Consider the following 17,154-nt stretch of genomic DNA (forward strand, 5'->3'; position numbering starts at 1 on the left):
ACGACCGCAACATCTGTCCATAAGTAGTATTTCAGGATTTCCTAAGTCAAAATCGCATCACAAACCACAGTGATTTTGAAAGCTAAAAGGGAGAGGGAGGGACAGAGAGACAGACAGAAAGAGAGGGGGACAGAGGGTGAGAGTGATAGAGAGGCATGGAGAGAGACAGAAAGAGAGAGGGACATAAGGTGAGAGGGAGAGAGGCAGAAAGAGAGAGGTACATAGGGTGAGAGGGAGAGAGAGGGAGGGAGAGAGAGAGAGGGACATAGGTTGAGAGAGAGAGAGAGAGGGTAGGGAGAGACACCTGGACAGCAGATGGTTCATCAGCAGGTCTCTGTCCTCTCTGACAGGAAATGGATCGCTGAGGGCCAGAGTCTTAACTAATTACAGGACCACACACATGCACACGCGCACGCACACACACACACACACACACACACACACACACACACACACACACACACACACACACACACACACTGAAGTTGTTTAAGATTTCGGGGTCCAGGTTTGGTTTTTTGAGTAATGGTCTGATAACGGCTGTTTTGAAAGAAGTGGGCACGGTGCCGGATAGCAGAGACTTATTAAAGATGGTGAGTATGGTAGTGCCTAATGTTGGGAAAAGTAGTTTAATTAGTTTTGCAGGGAGAGGGTCGAATAAGCAGGTGGTGGGTTTGGATGACATTATTATTTTGGAGAGAGCGTCGAGGGAGATGGTATCAAAGTCTGAGAGAATGATGGTCTCATCTAAGGCTCTCAGAGGAGGGCTGAGCGGGGGGGTTGTAACCTTATTGGATAGGGAGATTATTATTTCGTCTCTAATACCTATGATTTTGTTGTTGAAGAAGTGGAGGAAGTCATTGGCTGTAAATGGAGAGTTTGTGGTGGGAGGGGGTTGGCGGGTGAGTTTTGTGATGGTGTCAAATAAAAATTTTGGGTTATCTTTATTGTTATTGATGAGGTTGGATAGATAAAGGGTTCGGGCAGCAGAGAGCATACGCTTGTATTTACTGTATAGACTAACAACTTTAGCAATATCCGATATCTATTCTTCCATGCTTTTCAAAAATCCCGGAAAAACTGTTATATTCAAGAATCTCAAAGCACCTAGCTGAGAATAACATCCTGTACCATTATCAATATGGTTTTCGCAAAACATATTCTACTGAACTAGCACTGTTGCAGCTTGTCAACAACATTTTGTCTGCCTTGGATGATCGGAAATTTGCTCTTGGTGTCTTTCTGGATCTGACAAAGGCTTTCGATCCTGTCAACCATAAAATTAATATTTCCAAGCTCAACGGTGATGGAGTACAGGATGTTCCTCTCGGGTGGTTCACTGTGACCGGTGGCCATAAAGGTAGTATAAAGCCACAGAAGTGGATAGCCAAAACAAACATCAGACACGACACATTAGTACGATGCACAATGATCTGATTTCTTACCAATAACAAAATAAAGTTTAAAAACCCCAGCTCAGAGTCCAGGTGTTGCAGCCCAGAGTCCAGGTGAGTCCAGGTGTTGCAGTAGCTCCCACAATCTCTGTCTTCAGTAGCGTCGGTTCGCTCCGTCTCCACGAACACCTCCAGAGAAGTCTAAGAGCGGTGCGTTGCAACATCACCCCTCTACAATCCAACGATGCGTCCCTTCGAAGATGGCCATGTAGTGAAGTTCCTCTGGGGGTCCGACCTTGCCCGCTGTGTCGTCTCTGGATGGAGGGCATGGGTTGCTTGGTGCCTCAGGAGTCTTGGTGCCTCTGGGCTCTCGTCCAGTTGCCCATAGGTTAATCTGGCCTTGATAACATTTTGAAAATATGGACCTGCATCGGTTATTTCTTTATTACTGCTCTCTCTGATGACTCCATAATGCATCGGTTGTTTCTTTATGACTGTTCTCTCTGATGACTCCATAATGCATCGGTTGTTTCTTTATGACTGTTCTCTCTGATGACTCCATAATGCATCGGTTATTTGTTTATGACTGTTCTCTCTGATGACTCCATAAGGTTATTTGTTTATGACTGTTCTCTCTGATGACTCCATAAGGTTATTTCTTTATGACTGTTCTCTCTGATGACTCCATAATGTTATTTCTTTATGACTGTTCTCTCTGATGACTCCATAAGGTTATTTCTTTATGACTGTTCTCTCTGATGACTCCATAATGTTATTTCTTTATGACTGTTCTCTCTGATGACTCCATAATGTTATTTCTTTATGACTGTTCTCTCTGATGACTCCATAATGTTATTTCTTTATGACTGTTCTCTCTGATGACTCCATAAGGTTATTTCTTTATGACTGTTCTCTCTGATGACTCCATAAGGTTATTTCTTTATGACTGTTCTCTCTGATGACTCCATAAGGTTATTTGTTTATGACTGTTCTCTCTGATGACTCCATAAGGTTATTTCTTTATGACTGTTCTCTCTGATGACTCCATAAGGTTATTTCTTTATGACTGTTCTCTCTGATGACTCCATAAGGTTATTTCTTTATGACTGTTCTCTCTGATGACTCCAGAAGGTTATTTCTTTATGACTGTTCTCTCTGATGACTCCATAAGGTTATTTCTTTATGACTGTTCTCTCTGATGACTCCATAAGGTTATTTCTTTATGACTGTTCTCTCTGATGACTCCAGTTCTCTCTGATGACTCCAGAAGGTTATTTGTTTATGACTGTTCTCTCTGATGACTCCATAAGGTTATTTCTTTATGACTGTTCTCTCTGATGACTCCATAAGGTTATTTCTTTATGACTGTTCTCTCTGATGACTCCAGTTCTCTCTGATGACTCCAGAAGGTTATTTGTTTATGACTGTTCTCTCTGATGACTCCATAAGGTTATTTGTTTATGACTGTTCTCTCTGATGACTCCATAAGGTTATTTGTTTATGACTGTTCTCTCTGATGACTCCATAAGGTTATTTCTTTATGACTGTTCTCTCTGATGACTCCATAATGTTATTTCTTTATGACTGTTCTCTCTGATGACTCCATAATGTTATTTCTTTATGACTGTTCTCTCTGATGACTCCATAATGCATCGGTTGTTTCTTTATGACTGTTCTCTCTGATGACTCCATAATGCATCGGTTATTTGTTTATGACTGTTCTCTCTGATGACTCCATAAGGTTATTTGTTTATGACTGTTCTCTCTGATGACTCCATAAGGTTATTTGTTTATGACTGTTCTCTCTGATGACTCCATAAGGTTATTTCTTTATGACTGTTCTCTCTGATGACTCCATAATGTTATTTCTTTATGACTGTTCTCTCTGATGACTCCATAAGGTTATTTCTTTATGACTGTTCTCTCTGATGACTCCATAATGTTATTTCTTTATGACTGTTCTCTCTGATGACTCCATAATGTTATTTCTTTATGACTGTTCTCTCTGATGACTCCATAATGTTATTTCTTTATGACTGTTCTCTCTGATGACTCCATAAGGTTATTTCTTTATGACTGTTCTCTCTGATGACTCCATAAGGTTATTTCTTTATGACTGTTCTCTCTGATGACTCCAGAAGGTTATTTCTTTATGACTGTTCTCTCTGATGACTCCATAAGGTTATTTCTTTATGACTGTTCTCTCTGATGACTCCATAAGGTTATTTCTTTATGACTGTTCTCTCTGATGACTCCATAAGGTTATTTGTTTATGACTGTTCTCTCTGATGACTCCATAATGTTATTTCTTTATGACTGTTCTCTCTGATGACTCCAGAAGGTTATTTGTTTATGACTGTTCTCTCTGATGACTCCATAAGGTTATTTGTTTATGACTGTTCTCTCTGATGACTCCATAAGGTTATTTCTTTATGACTGTTCTCTCTGATGACTCCATAAGGTTATTTCTTTATGACTGTTCTCTCTGATGACTCCATAAGGTTATTTCTTTATGACTGTCCTCTCTGATGACTCCATAATGTTATTTCTTTATGACTGTTCTCTCTGATGACTCCATAATGTTATTTCTTTATGACTGTTCTTTCTGATGACTCCATAAGGTTATTTCTTTATGACTGTTCTCTCTGATGACTCCATAAGGTTATTTCTTTATGACTGTTCTCTCTGATGACTCCATAAGGTTATTTCTTTATGACTGTTCTCTCTGATGACTCCATAATGTTATTTCTTTATGACTGTTCTCTCTGATGACTCCATAAGGTTATTTCTTTATGACTGTTCTCTCTGATGACTCCATAAGGTTATTTCTTTATGACTGTTCTCTCTGATGACTCCATAATGTTATTTCTTTATGACTGTTCTCTCTGATGACTCCATAAGGTTATTTCTTTATGACTGTTCTCTCTGATGACTCCATAAGGTTATTTGTTTATGACTGTTCTCTCTGATGACTCCATAAGGTTATTTCTTTATGACTGTTCTCTCTGATGACTCCATAAGGTTATTTCTTTATGACTGTTCTCTCTGATGACTCCATAAGGTTATTTCTTTATGACTGTTCTCTCTGATGACTCCATAAGGTTATTTCTTTATGACTGTTCTCTCTGATGACTCCATAAGGTTATTTCTTTATGACTGTTCTCTCTGATGACTCCAGAAGGTTATTTCTTTATGACTGTTCTCTCTGATGACTCCATAAGGTTATTTGTTTATGACTGTTCTCTCTGATGACTCCATAAGGTTATTTGTTTATGACTGTTCTCTCTGATGACTCCAGAAGGTTATTTCTTTATGACTGTTCTCTCTGATGACTCCATAAGGTTATTTGTTTATGACTGTTCTCTCTGATGACTCCAGAAGGTTATTTCTTTATGACTGTTCTCTCTGATGACTCCATAATGCATCGGTTATTTCTTTATGACTGTTCTCTCTGATGACTCCATAAGGTTATTTGTTTATGACTGTTCTCTCTGATGACTCCATAAGGTTATTTCTTTATGACTGTTCTCTCTGATGACTCCATAAGGTTATTTCTTTATGACTGTTCTCTCTGATGACTCCATAAGGTTATTTCTTTATGACTGTTCTCTCTGATGACTCCATAAGGTTATTTGTTTATGACTGTTCTCTCTGATGACTCCATAAGGTTATTTCTTTATGACTGTTCTCTCTGATGACTCCATAAGGTTATTTGTTTATGACTGTTCTCTCTGATGACTCCAGAAGGTTATTTCTTTATGACTGTTCTCTCTGATGACTCCATAATGCATCGGTTATTTCTTTATGACTGTTCTCTCTGATGACTCCATAAGGTTATTTCTTTATGACTGTTCTCTCTGATGACTCCATAAGGTTATTTCTTTATGACTGTTCTCTCTGATGACTCCATAAGGTTATTTCTTTATGACTGTTCTCTCTGATGACTCCATAAGGTTATTTCTTTATGACTGTTCTCTCTGATGACTCCATAAGGTTATTTCTTTATGACTGTTCTCTCTGATGACTCCATAAGGTTATTTCTTTATGACTGTTCTCTCTGATGACTCCATAAGGTTATTTGTTTATGACTGTTCTCTCTGATGACTCCATAAGGTTATTTCTTTATGACTGTTCTCTCTGATGACTCCATAAGGTTATTTCTTTATGACTGTTCTCTCTGATGACTCCATAAGGTTATTTCTTTATGACTGTTCTCTCTGATGACTCCAGAAGGTTATTTCTTTATGACTGTTCTCTCTGATGACTCCAGAAGGTTATTTCTTTATGACTGTTCTCTCTGATGACTCCATAAGGTTATTTGTTTATGACTGTTCTCTCTGATGACTCCATAAGGTTATTTCTTTATGACTGTTCTCTCTGATGACTCCATAAGGTTATTTCTTTATGACTGTTCTCTCTGATGACTCCATAAGGTTATTTCTTTATGACTGTTCTCTCTGATGACTCCATAAGGTTATTTCTTTATGACTGTTCTCTCTGATGACTCCATAAGGTTATTTCTTTATGACTGTTCTCTCTGATGACTCCAGAAGGTTATTTCTTTATGACTGTTCTCTCTGATGACTCCAGAAGGTTATTTCTTTATGACTGTTCTCTCTGATGACTCCATAAGGTTATTTGTTTATGACTGTTCTCTCTGATGACTCCATAAGGTTATTTCTTTATGACTGTTCTCTCTGATGACTCCAGAAGGTTATTTCTTTATGACTGTTCTCTCTGATGACTCCATAAGGTTATTTCTTTATGACTGTTCTCTCTGATGACTCCATAAGGTTATTTCTTTATGACTGTTCTCTCTGATGACTCCATAAGGTTATTTCTTTATGACTGTTCTCTCTGATGACTCCATAAGGTTATTTGTTTATGACTGTTCTCTCTGATGACTCCATAAGGTTATTTGTTTATGACTGTTCTCTCTGATGACTCCATAAGGTTATTTGTTTATGACTGTTCTCTCTGATGACTCCATAAGGTTATTTCTTTATGACTGTTCTCTCTGATGACTCCATAAGGTTATTTCTTTATGACTGTTCTCTCTGATGACTCCATAAGGTTATTTGTTTATGACTGTTCTCTCTGATGACTCCATAAGGTTATTTGTTTATGACTGTTCTCTCTGATGACTCCATAAGGTTATTTGTTTATGACTGTTCTCTCTGATGACTCCATAAGGTTATTTGTTTATGACTGTTCTCTCTGATGACTCCATAAGGTTATTTCTTTATGACTGTTCTCTCTGATGACTCCATAATGTTATTTCTTTATGACTGTTCTCTCTGATGACTCCATAATGTTATTTCTTTATGACTGTTCTCTCTGATGACTCCATAATGCATCGGTTGTTTCTTTATGACTGTTCTCTCTGATGACTCCATAATGCATCGGTTATTTGTTTATGACTGTTCTCTCTGATGACTCCATAAGGTTATTTGTTTATGACTGTTCTCTCTGATGACTCCATAAGGTTATTTGTTTATGACTGTTCTCTCTGATGACTCCATAAGGTTATTTGTTTATGACTGTTCTCTCTGATGACTCCATAAGGTTATTTGTTTATGACTGTTCTCTCTGATGACTCCATAAGGTTATTTCTTTATGACTGTTCTCTCTGATGACTCCATAAGGTTATTTCTTTATGACTGTTCTCTCTGATGACTCCATAAGGTTATTTCTTTATGACTGTTCTCTCTGATGACTCCATAAGGTTATTTCTTTATGACTGTTCTCTCTGATGACTCCATAAGGTTATTTCTTTATGACTGTTCTCTCTGATGACTCCATAAGGTTATTTGTTTATGACTGTTCTCTCTGATGACTCCATAAGGTTATTTCTTTATGACTGTTCTCTCTGATGACTCCATAATGTTATTTATTTATGACTGTTCTCTCTGATGACTCCATAATGTTATTTCTTTATGACTGTTCTCTCTGATGACTCCATAATGCATCGGTTGTTTCTTTATGACTGTTCTCTCTGATGACTCCATAATGCATCGGTTATTTGTTTATGACTGTTCTCTCTGATGACTCCATAAGGTTATTTGTTTATGACTGTTCTCTCTGATGACTCCATAAGGTTATTTCTTTATGACTGTTCTCTCTGATGACTCCATAATGTTATTTCTTTATGACTGTTCTCTCTGATGACTCCATAAGGTTATTTGTTTATGACTGTTCTCTCTGATGACTCCATAAGGTTATTTGTTTATGACTGTTCTCTCTGATGACTCCATAAGGTTATTTCTTTATGACTGTTCTCTCTGATGACTCCAGAAGGTTATTTCTTTATTACTGTTCTCTCTGATGACTCCATAATGTTATTTCTTTATGACTGTTCTCTCTGATGACTCCAGAAGGTTATTTCTTTATGACTGTTCTCTCTGATGACTCCAGAAGGTTATTTCTTTATGACTGTTCTCTCTGATGACTCCATAAGGTTATTTCTTTATGACTGTTCTCTCTGATGACTCCAGAAGGTTATTTCTTTATGACTGTTCTCTCTGATGACTCCAGAAGGTTATTTCTTTATGACTGTTCTCTCTGATGACTCCATAAGGTTATTTCTTTATGACTGTTCTCTCTGATGACTCCATAAGGTTATTTCTTTATGACTGTTCTCTCTGATGACTCCATAAGGTTATTTCTTTATGACTGTTCTCTCTGATGACTCCATAAGGTTATTTCTTTATGACTGTTCTCTCTGATGACTCCAGAAGGTTATTTCTTTATGACTGTTCTCTCTGATGACTCCAGAAGTGTCAGAAAAATACATTTTGTATCGCCCCCCCATGATGCTTGGGTCTATTTGTAATTGTCACCGCTATAGGTTGAGGCGATGTCTCATCATAGACGCTGGTTTAGCTGGCTCAGCCTGGCTGGGGGCATGGTCAGGGTGGGATAAATCCCCCGTTCTATCCATTCAGCAAAGTTAGAATTTAGCTGATAGCCCAGCCCAGGCAGACACGATCGGGGATTTGACCACCGCAGTAAACGCACATCTGAGCAGACGTCTTGTGTTCTGCTCTAGAACCCCCAAACCTGTAGTGTAGAGCCGCAGCACCGTCCTTTGGTGAGTCAGCCCATTGAGATATATGGGCGGTTTTACCCCACTCGCGCACGCGCAGCTCACGAGCCGTATAACATTTTGTGGGCGTTCCCACACATGCCGACTGTCTCTATAAGGTGAAGCTGGCCTGGAGAGGGTTAGGGTTAGGGTTAGGATTAGGGCTGCACGATATTGGAAAAAACTGACATTGCGATATTTCCCGCGGCTGCGATATATATTGCGATATGAAAAAATACAGAGATTTTCACCAGATTACCAGAATAACTCTATTTTAAAGAAAATAATATTTCTAGAATGATTGGGGTGATTTTGTAGAGGAGTCCATCTGATTTTGGAGGGGAAATTAGGTATTTTAATGTTTCTCAACCACTGGGCTGTGGCCTACTGGTAGGCCTCAGAGCGCCATCTATCAGGGTTAATACACATTTTGACCAATGGATTTCCATGACATTACATACATACATGAAAAAGTGAGTAAGTTACGACATTCTACTTTAAAATGTTACTAGCCTACAGTTCACTTAGTGTAATGCAGCTTTTAAAGCCAGGGAAAGACAACATGTATGCCCCACCCCCTCTGGGAGAGTTTTTTAAGCGGAGGTCCGTGGAGGGCATGACCACCAGGGCGTGTCAAAGAGGAGACTGAGTTAGGCCACAGACGCACCGCATTCGGAAAAAACGTCCTGTCCATTGTGGGCGGAAAGGTCTGGAACGGTCTCCTGGCCGTAATAAGGGAATGCCCCACATACCCTACCTTTAAAGTCAAACTCAAGGAATGGCTCAAAACGAAACAACACTGCACCCATAATCAGTAGCCTTCTCTTGGACATTTAATCTTTTTATCATTTTATTATTTTATCTGTTTATCTTGTCTGTGTGTATTGCTTTTATCCTGTCTATGTATTTTTATCCCTTGTGTATGTATTGTTATCCCTTGTGCATTTTTATTATATTGCTCTTTTTATTCCCGTATCCTGTATTTACTGTATTTTCCTCCTTAACATACACAAATAGTGTAGTAGCTGTACTGTACCACACTGTAGATGCTAGCATTATGTATGTCTAATGTTTAATTGTATGTTTAATTAGGTATATGCTATTTGCACCTGTACATCAAATACGTCGAATTTAAAATGTTTAAGTATGTCCAAAGTATGCACATGACATGTGCACCTAATGTGCAGTGAATATGCCACTGTCTCTGACTTGTCTTATCACTCTACTGCCTTATTGCTTGTTGTGTCTCTTGTTGTTTTTGCACTCATATGCCCTGTTATATTTGTACTATGTTGTAAACGGAGTTCACAGCACAAGAATTTCACACGTGATACTTGTACTATGGAGTGACAATAAAAATCTTGAATCTTGAATCTTTATCTTGTAATTTTTAGTTGTCTATGTCCCGAGGACTGCGGGTGAAAATTAGCTTCGAGTAATCCCGGCACATTTACCGTTGTCACGTATGGATGATTCTGTATGTGTAAAACTGTCTTATTAACCCATTGATACCTGATGCAGCATTTGTGTGTGTATCCCTTTAAGACGGTATTAAAGGGATACGCACACAAATGAGGGATATACAGTCTATGGGATATACACACAAATGCTGCATCAGGTATCAATGGGTTAATGTGCACTGTCCTGTCTAAATAAACAATAAAGTAAAGTAAAGTAAAGTATCACCATATTACCATATCCAACATCTAAAGCCCTTTCCCCACATGCGTACCGGAAAATTACCTGTAAGTCAATATCGGACATTTCCCTGAATTTCCCTTCACACCTCAGCGTTCGCATGTGATAATCCAGTCGTCAAATAGCCGGTATGTTGGGGGGCGGGGTGGGGTGCGGCGGAGCGGGCGGGTGGCGGGGGCGGAGGAGAGTGGCCTGGGGTCTGTGCTGCAGGCCACTGAGGCCAGTCAGAAAAAAACAACAAACAAACATGGAGCCGGCGTCCACTCTTTTGATAATATTGCTGACGCGCTTTTTCCTCAAACGTAGACAGCGACGCAGACAAATTAAGGCGAAAATGGAAAGGGATATACGTGCGAACAGAAACAGACTCATGTTCGCAGTCTTCTCCGCTCAACATCGTGCAGAATATGAAGATAGACTAAACCGGGGACAGATCATGACAGTGTTATGTACCTCTGCGCTGCTGCGTGAGACTAGAGCCGTCTGGAAGCGAGAGAGACCAGGAGGGAATTTATTTTGGGAAGATGCTCTGAACAATTTTGACGACGTGGAATGGAAGCGTCATTTTCGCATGTCCCGGTGTACTTTCGACTACGTGCTGAGTCTGGTCCGACCCGCACGCAAGATCACCCGGTGGCGAAAACCACTGGAAGCGCGTTTGCGACTGGCAATAGTCCTTTGGTGGTACGCAACACCAGGGGAATATCGAACAATCAGCTGTGTATTTGGTGTTGGACTGTCTACTGTGTGCAACCTGGTCCGCGAAGTCACAGCCCACTGATAGCGGAAAATGACCCTTTCTCACCTGTCTGTCTATCGCGGCATACCGCTCTTCTGACTTGCTCAAAACTGGTGAAATGGCCGCGACGACGGGGTCGCGCTTATACCGGCACGGCGCCTTTCCCACATGCAGGCATTTGACCACGTTCCGGTCATTTTGCGGTACAAAGCGCATGTGGGAAAAGGGTGTGTGACCATATAGTCACATATCACAATATTTATATACAATTGATATATTGCCCACCCCTAATATTGAGTGATGCTATTTGCAGAAAAACATTAGATTTCATTGATTATAATCACTGCTTTCAACTTCTTTTGTTCTAACATTTCAATAAATCAACAATGAAACACCCCTGCCACTTTACACACTTGGTCTGACCCCCCGGAAACCCCCTCCAGAAACTACGAATTGGTACGCTCCGCATCTGGAGAGTTCCGGTTTTGGAGCGCACCGCACGCAATATTTTTTTCCGGATGATGGTGAAGGCTGGAGGCACCCTCTCTGCCTGTGATTGGCCTAGCGTCAAACGTTCATCCAATCACATTCGCTTGGCTATCCTGCGTCTCTTTCTACAGTCTGTGGTCAGACAGACAGCAGTTTCGCTTGCTAGCATGCATGAAAGATGCCACTGTGTTTATGTTTTTGATATAGTCTGGTCTCTGGTTTAGAATGCTGCCGCTACTCTCGGCAGTGCACGTATGTAGCCTACAGACAAATAAAAAAGAAAAGATAAAAGATTAATGAGAATTTAATCATCAATACATCAAAACACGATTTCAGACGGACAAGCCCGTCTTTTATTATCACACGAACACTTCAACACATGCATGCGGCCACAACACACACTCATGCTGACGGTGGCCGGTGAAATTTGTCCTCTACATTTGACCCATCCAGGCTTGTCCTTTCCTCCAGGGGGCAGGCCAGGAGCAGTGGTCGCTTTTTCTTTCCAGCGCCCGGGGACCAACTTCAGATGTTGTCGTCACTGGTCGGATGACGATCTTTTGCATGTTTTTAGTGGGGGGTTATATACGGAGGAACCCCCAGGGGAGTACGGGGAGAACATGCAAACTCCACACAGAAAGGCCCTTTTGACGAGATAGCCCACCTGGGCAGTGGGCACTGAAGATATGGGGGGGTCACAACTCCAGCGCCCACAGCGTCCCAGGCGAGAATCGAACTCAGGACCTTCTAGCTGTGAGGCGACAGCGCTACCGACTGCGCCGCCGTACCCCCCAAACATGAGCACATAAGAAGCACACTTATTGAAAACCGAGCAGACAGATTCAGAACGCAGTAACGTAGTTAGCATATCTCACGTAGATCTCCGGCTATAAGAGGATGGGATGCTAGTTCATATCCTTACAACAGATATAGCTCAAACGTTTAGAAGTAGCAAGGTTGTATGATCAACAAGCGCAATGTGGCCATTCAGCTTTATGGCATCAAGCCTGCGACCACCATCCACATCCCCCTGGCCACTACCCCTACCCACCCCTAGAATCCCTCTCTACCACCTTCCCATCCCTAGCTATGTCCCCTTTTTCATAGGCTCACACACATCCATGAGTGAGTGAGTGAGTGTCCTGACTCTGACCCTGGTGGGGCCTGCTCGCCCAGCGCCATGGGAAAAACTGAGGGTGCAAATTAAAAGCACACTTGTTCCCCAAAGTCTAATAGTGGGGGTGCAGCTGCTCCACTTGCTCCATTGCTCAGGCGCCTATGATGATGGTGGTGGTGGTGGCGATGATGATGATGATGGTGATGGTGATGATGATGGTGATGATGATGGTGATGATGATGATGATGATGCCCCTGATAGTAGATGTAAAGTTGGGTGCCAGATGGCGTAAAGCAGCCAGTCAGCTCCGCTCTGCTGAGCCGGAGTTGAGAAGGTAGAGCGGAGCGACAGGGGAGGAGTTGAGAAGGTAGAGCGGAGCGACAGGGGAGGAGTTGAGAAGGTAGAGCGGAGCGACAGGGGAGCGCGAGAGAAAGCAGGATCACTTTGTTTTGAGATTGAATTAAATTCTCTGGACTGTTTCCCAGGCGTGCGTGCCGTGTGTGCGTGCGGTGGTGGTGTGTATTTGTATTTGCATGGGTGTGACATTTGTGTGGTTCGTTTGAAGGTAAGAAACACTATTTACAAGCGAAAGAGTAGGTTTGATTTTGTCTGGCAGTCATCTTCTGTTTGAAGCCCAAGGACACATTAACTCTCTGGCAGCGGCTCAGCGTGCATGAAGAGAGGCAGCGGGGAGGAGAGCAGAAGAGAGGGCTGCGTAAATATAGCGCCAGTGACGTATGTCCATGCTACCTGCATTGTTGTGAAATCAGGAGCTAAATATCTTTCTCACATCAGCACAAATCAGTTCGCAAGGCTTTTTTAATACTCCTTTTTTATGCCATAAATCATATTCAGTACCTGAACATGACCAGAGAGAGGTTTGGTGAGAGAGGGTCACATGTCAACACTGAACAAAGTGAAAATTGATCAGCTATCAATCAATCAACAATCAATCAATAATTTTTCACTCACATTAGCCACATAGATATCTGACCAGAAAATGACTTTGGTAGAGTCACCTATTAGAATATTACTCAAGTAAAAGTCTCTGATATTTACTGTACTTACGTATTAAAAGTAATTTTCTGACATTGAATGTACTTAAAGGAGAATTCCGTTTTGTCTTTTGTTTTTTATAACCTGGACCTTATATTTCAGCTTGGGTCATGTTGTGCTGGTCACACAGAACAGAAATGTCTGAAAATGACGCAGTACAGAGCTAGAATGTGCTGCACAGCGGCCTGCAACGTGCATATACGTCCTATCAGGGGCGTACATTTTGGGGGCAGGTGCTCAAGTGAAAAAAGGACACCTTGTGCGGTGGACGGAACCGCCGGCTGCCTTATTATAGTAGTGAGATAAAATAAACAATAACATTACAGTAGATACAAGAAACAATAACATTACAGTAGATACAAGAAACAATAACATTACAGTAGCACATCTTGTACGTAATAATTAACGAAGCGGCGTGTGAAACCCGCCATATGGTTAGAAATGGCGTATGAAACCTGACGTGTCTGTGTGTGTGTGTCCACTCAGTGCAGTGTTGTGTACAGCCAAGGTACTTTTTGATACTGGTCTATTTAATGCACATGTAAATAACTGGCCCAATATTAATTTAATCTTTGTGTTCCTGCAGAACAGGGACTGCTGCTACTGCTTTGCCTAGCCTCAAACTAGCTTAAAGAGCATGGCGGGGGAAACAAAAGAGAATCCTAATTGCTACATAAAAGTCCCACATATTAATGCAAAGTGGTCTCTAACCTGCACCATTCTTTTTAAATCATTTTATCTGATTTCTGATAAAAGGTACAGTGCTGTAGATTTATTTGACTGTGTAAAATAAATTATCTTTTATCTGTACCCTCACATCTCTGATTTTAATTGTGGACTCCTGTGCGGGTGGAATTACCCTACAGTATGTTTAAGGTGGCCAAATATCACTCTTGCTAAAAGGGTATTCTTTGGGTGAAAGTCCTAAGGTGGCATTACATCAACATTTGAATACAATTGGCCGACTCTCCTTCTGGCCCGGTTACACACATACATTGTGTCCCTGGATCTTATGACCATGTGCCTATAGTGCTCCATGCCTCAGCACAGGAGGACTGTTGATGCTTATTGGCTGTGCTCCACCCTAAGTTCTGGTCCGGGGGCCATACCAGTTGGTCTATTGAGCTACACCCTTCCACCCTCCTCAGGACAGTGAAGCAGGGCTGTGTGGACAGGGCATTCACGACTAGTGAATTTTCCTAGTCGACTAGTCGACTAGTCTGTGAATGCCCTAGTGGGCAGTCGCTGTGCCGTCGGGGCCCTGACACTGCTCCATCGGACATGTGACCGCAGGTTACAGATGTACAGACCAAGCTGCCTTGAGCAAGCGTTCTCCAGGACTGGGCTCTCTCATTGGGTTGTGGATACAATCCAACAAGCTTATGGGGTTAGAGCAGGCATTTTTTCCGAACTCCAGAAAGACAAGCCGCCCTCAGGCTTTGCTTGTCCCACTAATGGCTCATTTCCACCACATATAACAGCCCAGTACAGCTCTACTCGACCTGGTCTTACTCATCTCTACTTGATATAGACTCTGTTTCCATAGCAAGTTTACTCGCCTCCGCCCACACCTGGTCGTCATAGCGACCGCATATCTGCCCTCCGCCCATAGCCGAAGTAGTCTAACGTATAACGTAAAAATTAAATCCATACACAGAACTTTTAAACAAACTGTTTATGAAATACTGGTGCCTCTAAATGACCTACAGTGTACATGGGCAAATGTGACAATCGGCTAGGAGAATGGATATCACTTTGTTGTTACTCAAACTCACATGCATGCACTGCGCGGGGGACGGGAGTTGCGCTACAGGGAGAAGGGAAGCCTCTACCCCGGCGGCCTCTCACCAGGCAAGACCGCGGCTTCACTAAACCCCCACCTCCGGCCTAGCGGAGTCAACTACACAACTACAAAGGGCTTCGCGAGGAGCGGCTTTTTCTCTCTCAAAACAATTAAAAACCACCGTCATGTTAAAGCTGAGCAAGGAGATCAATTTTACTTCACCAGAGCCGAAGGCAGCAACACAAAAGACTGATGGAAATAACATTAACAGAAGAGAAGGTAAGCCCCACTAAACTGGTATCCAGCATTGACAGTCAGTAGATACAATAAACATGATTCTGCCTGACCAATCAGTCGTCTGCAGTGTTTTCACATCACCGTATGGTACCGGGTTCACAGCACTGGAACCTCAACAAAGCAGGGACCAAAACTAGCACGACTCAACCCCGACTCAACCCGGGCTGTCCACGTTTTTGATCGGTGGAATGAGACAAAAAAGCGAGACGAGCTGGGTGGGGCCGCGCTGATACCAGCGGTGGAAATGGGCCATAATTTCATTTGGAGGATGGTCCCTCTTTGGGGTCGATGGCTTCCACAGTTCATTCTGCCCCCTGCTCTTCTGGAGGAGAGCCCAGGCCAGGGTGACGCTGCCTCCCGAGTCTTGGAAACTGTTCAAATCAAGGTTAACCAAAGGGGCTGGCACCTGTATTGGGGCTTATATAGTCTGGGGACAATCAGGACGCCGCGCCCAATCACCCACAGGTGTAGTGATCCACTCACCCAGGTGAGGTGATTATGTGTCTTAAAGAGCTGTTCAATGTCGGCTGCTGCTAATCAAGGATATATCAATACAAATTAAATTTGTAGGAGACATAATCTCCACTCAGTTAACCTGGGTTACAGTGTAACCAACCGTTTTTTTCTTTGCAGGGCAGGCGCATGCGTTATGTAGCATGGGTTTCAGGGGAGCTGGTATGGACAGGGGACAGGGGGAGACATTTAAACCTGCATGTGGACAGAGATAGTTTGTTCTTCTCCGTTCATGCAAATGCCTTAGTGAAGATGTAGCCTCAGGCCTCGGCTTAACAAAACGATGCAGGAAGCTACGGACGACTGGGGACGTCGTCTCAACTTTAATTTTGGTGCTTGACACTTACACAGGCTTCGTCATGTCAACATGGACAGTATTTCACATCAAAATGTGTGTTGGAAAGAGGAGAGACACAACTGTATCTCTGAGGTCAAGCAAATGAAGGCAAGAGAGCACCGTCTTTACAGAAGTCATATTTTATTGCCACGTAAGAAAGTTGTATATAGAACAATGGTGATATACTGTCAGATGGCAAATCAACATTCTTCAACAACAAAAGAAGAACAAAAAATATCTTTGTCGTCCCTCCCCAAAATAAATAAAACAGACAAATTCATAGCAACACTATGGTAATATATTTCTTGGACAAACCGTCGGCTATATCGCTTTTTCTAACAATAGAATAGTACCCAAAATACAGCTTTTTCATAACTTAATGTCACAAATTATAAAGTCAGTTAACAGTAAAAGGACGATGGGGCATCACAGTGCATATTATAAGCTACTGTGCAAACAATAGTGGGAAATGGGCTTTACCATAGAAAATATGCTTTACTAGTCACGCATAAATGCAGTGTCGGGGGCCATATGTAATGTATCCATATACATATTATGCATAAATACCACAAACTGGTTTGGACATCAAAAATAGAAGATCAGATCTCATATATCAGATCTGTGTAATGCATGATTAACACCAAAAT

This window comes from Poromitra crassiceps (assembly GCF_964638095.1).
Source record: "Poromitra crassiceps genome assembly, chromosome: 4".
NCBI lineage: Eukaryota > Metazoa > Chordata > Actinopteri > Beryciformes > Melamphaidae > Poromitra > Poromitra crassiceps.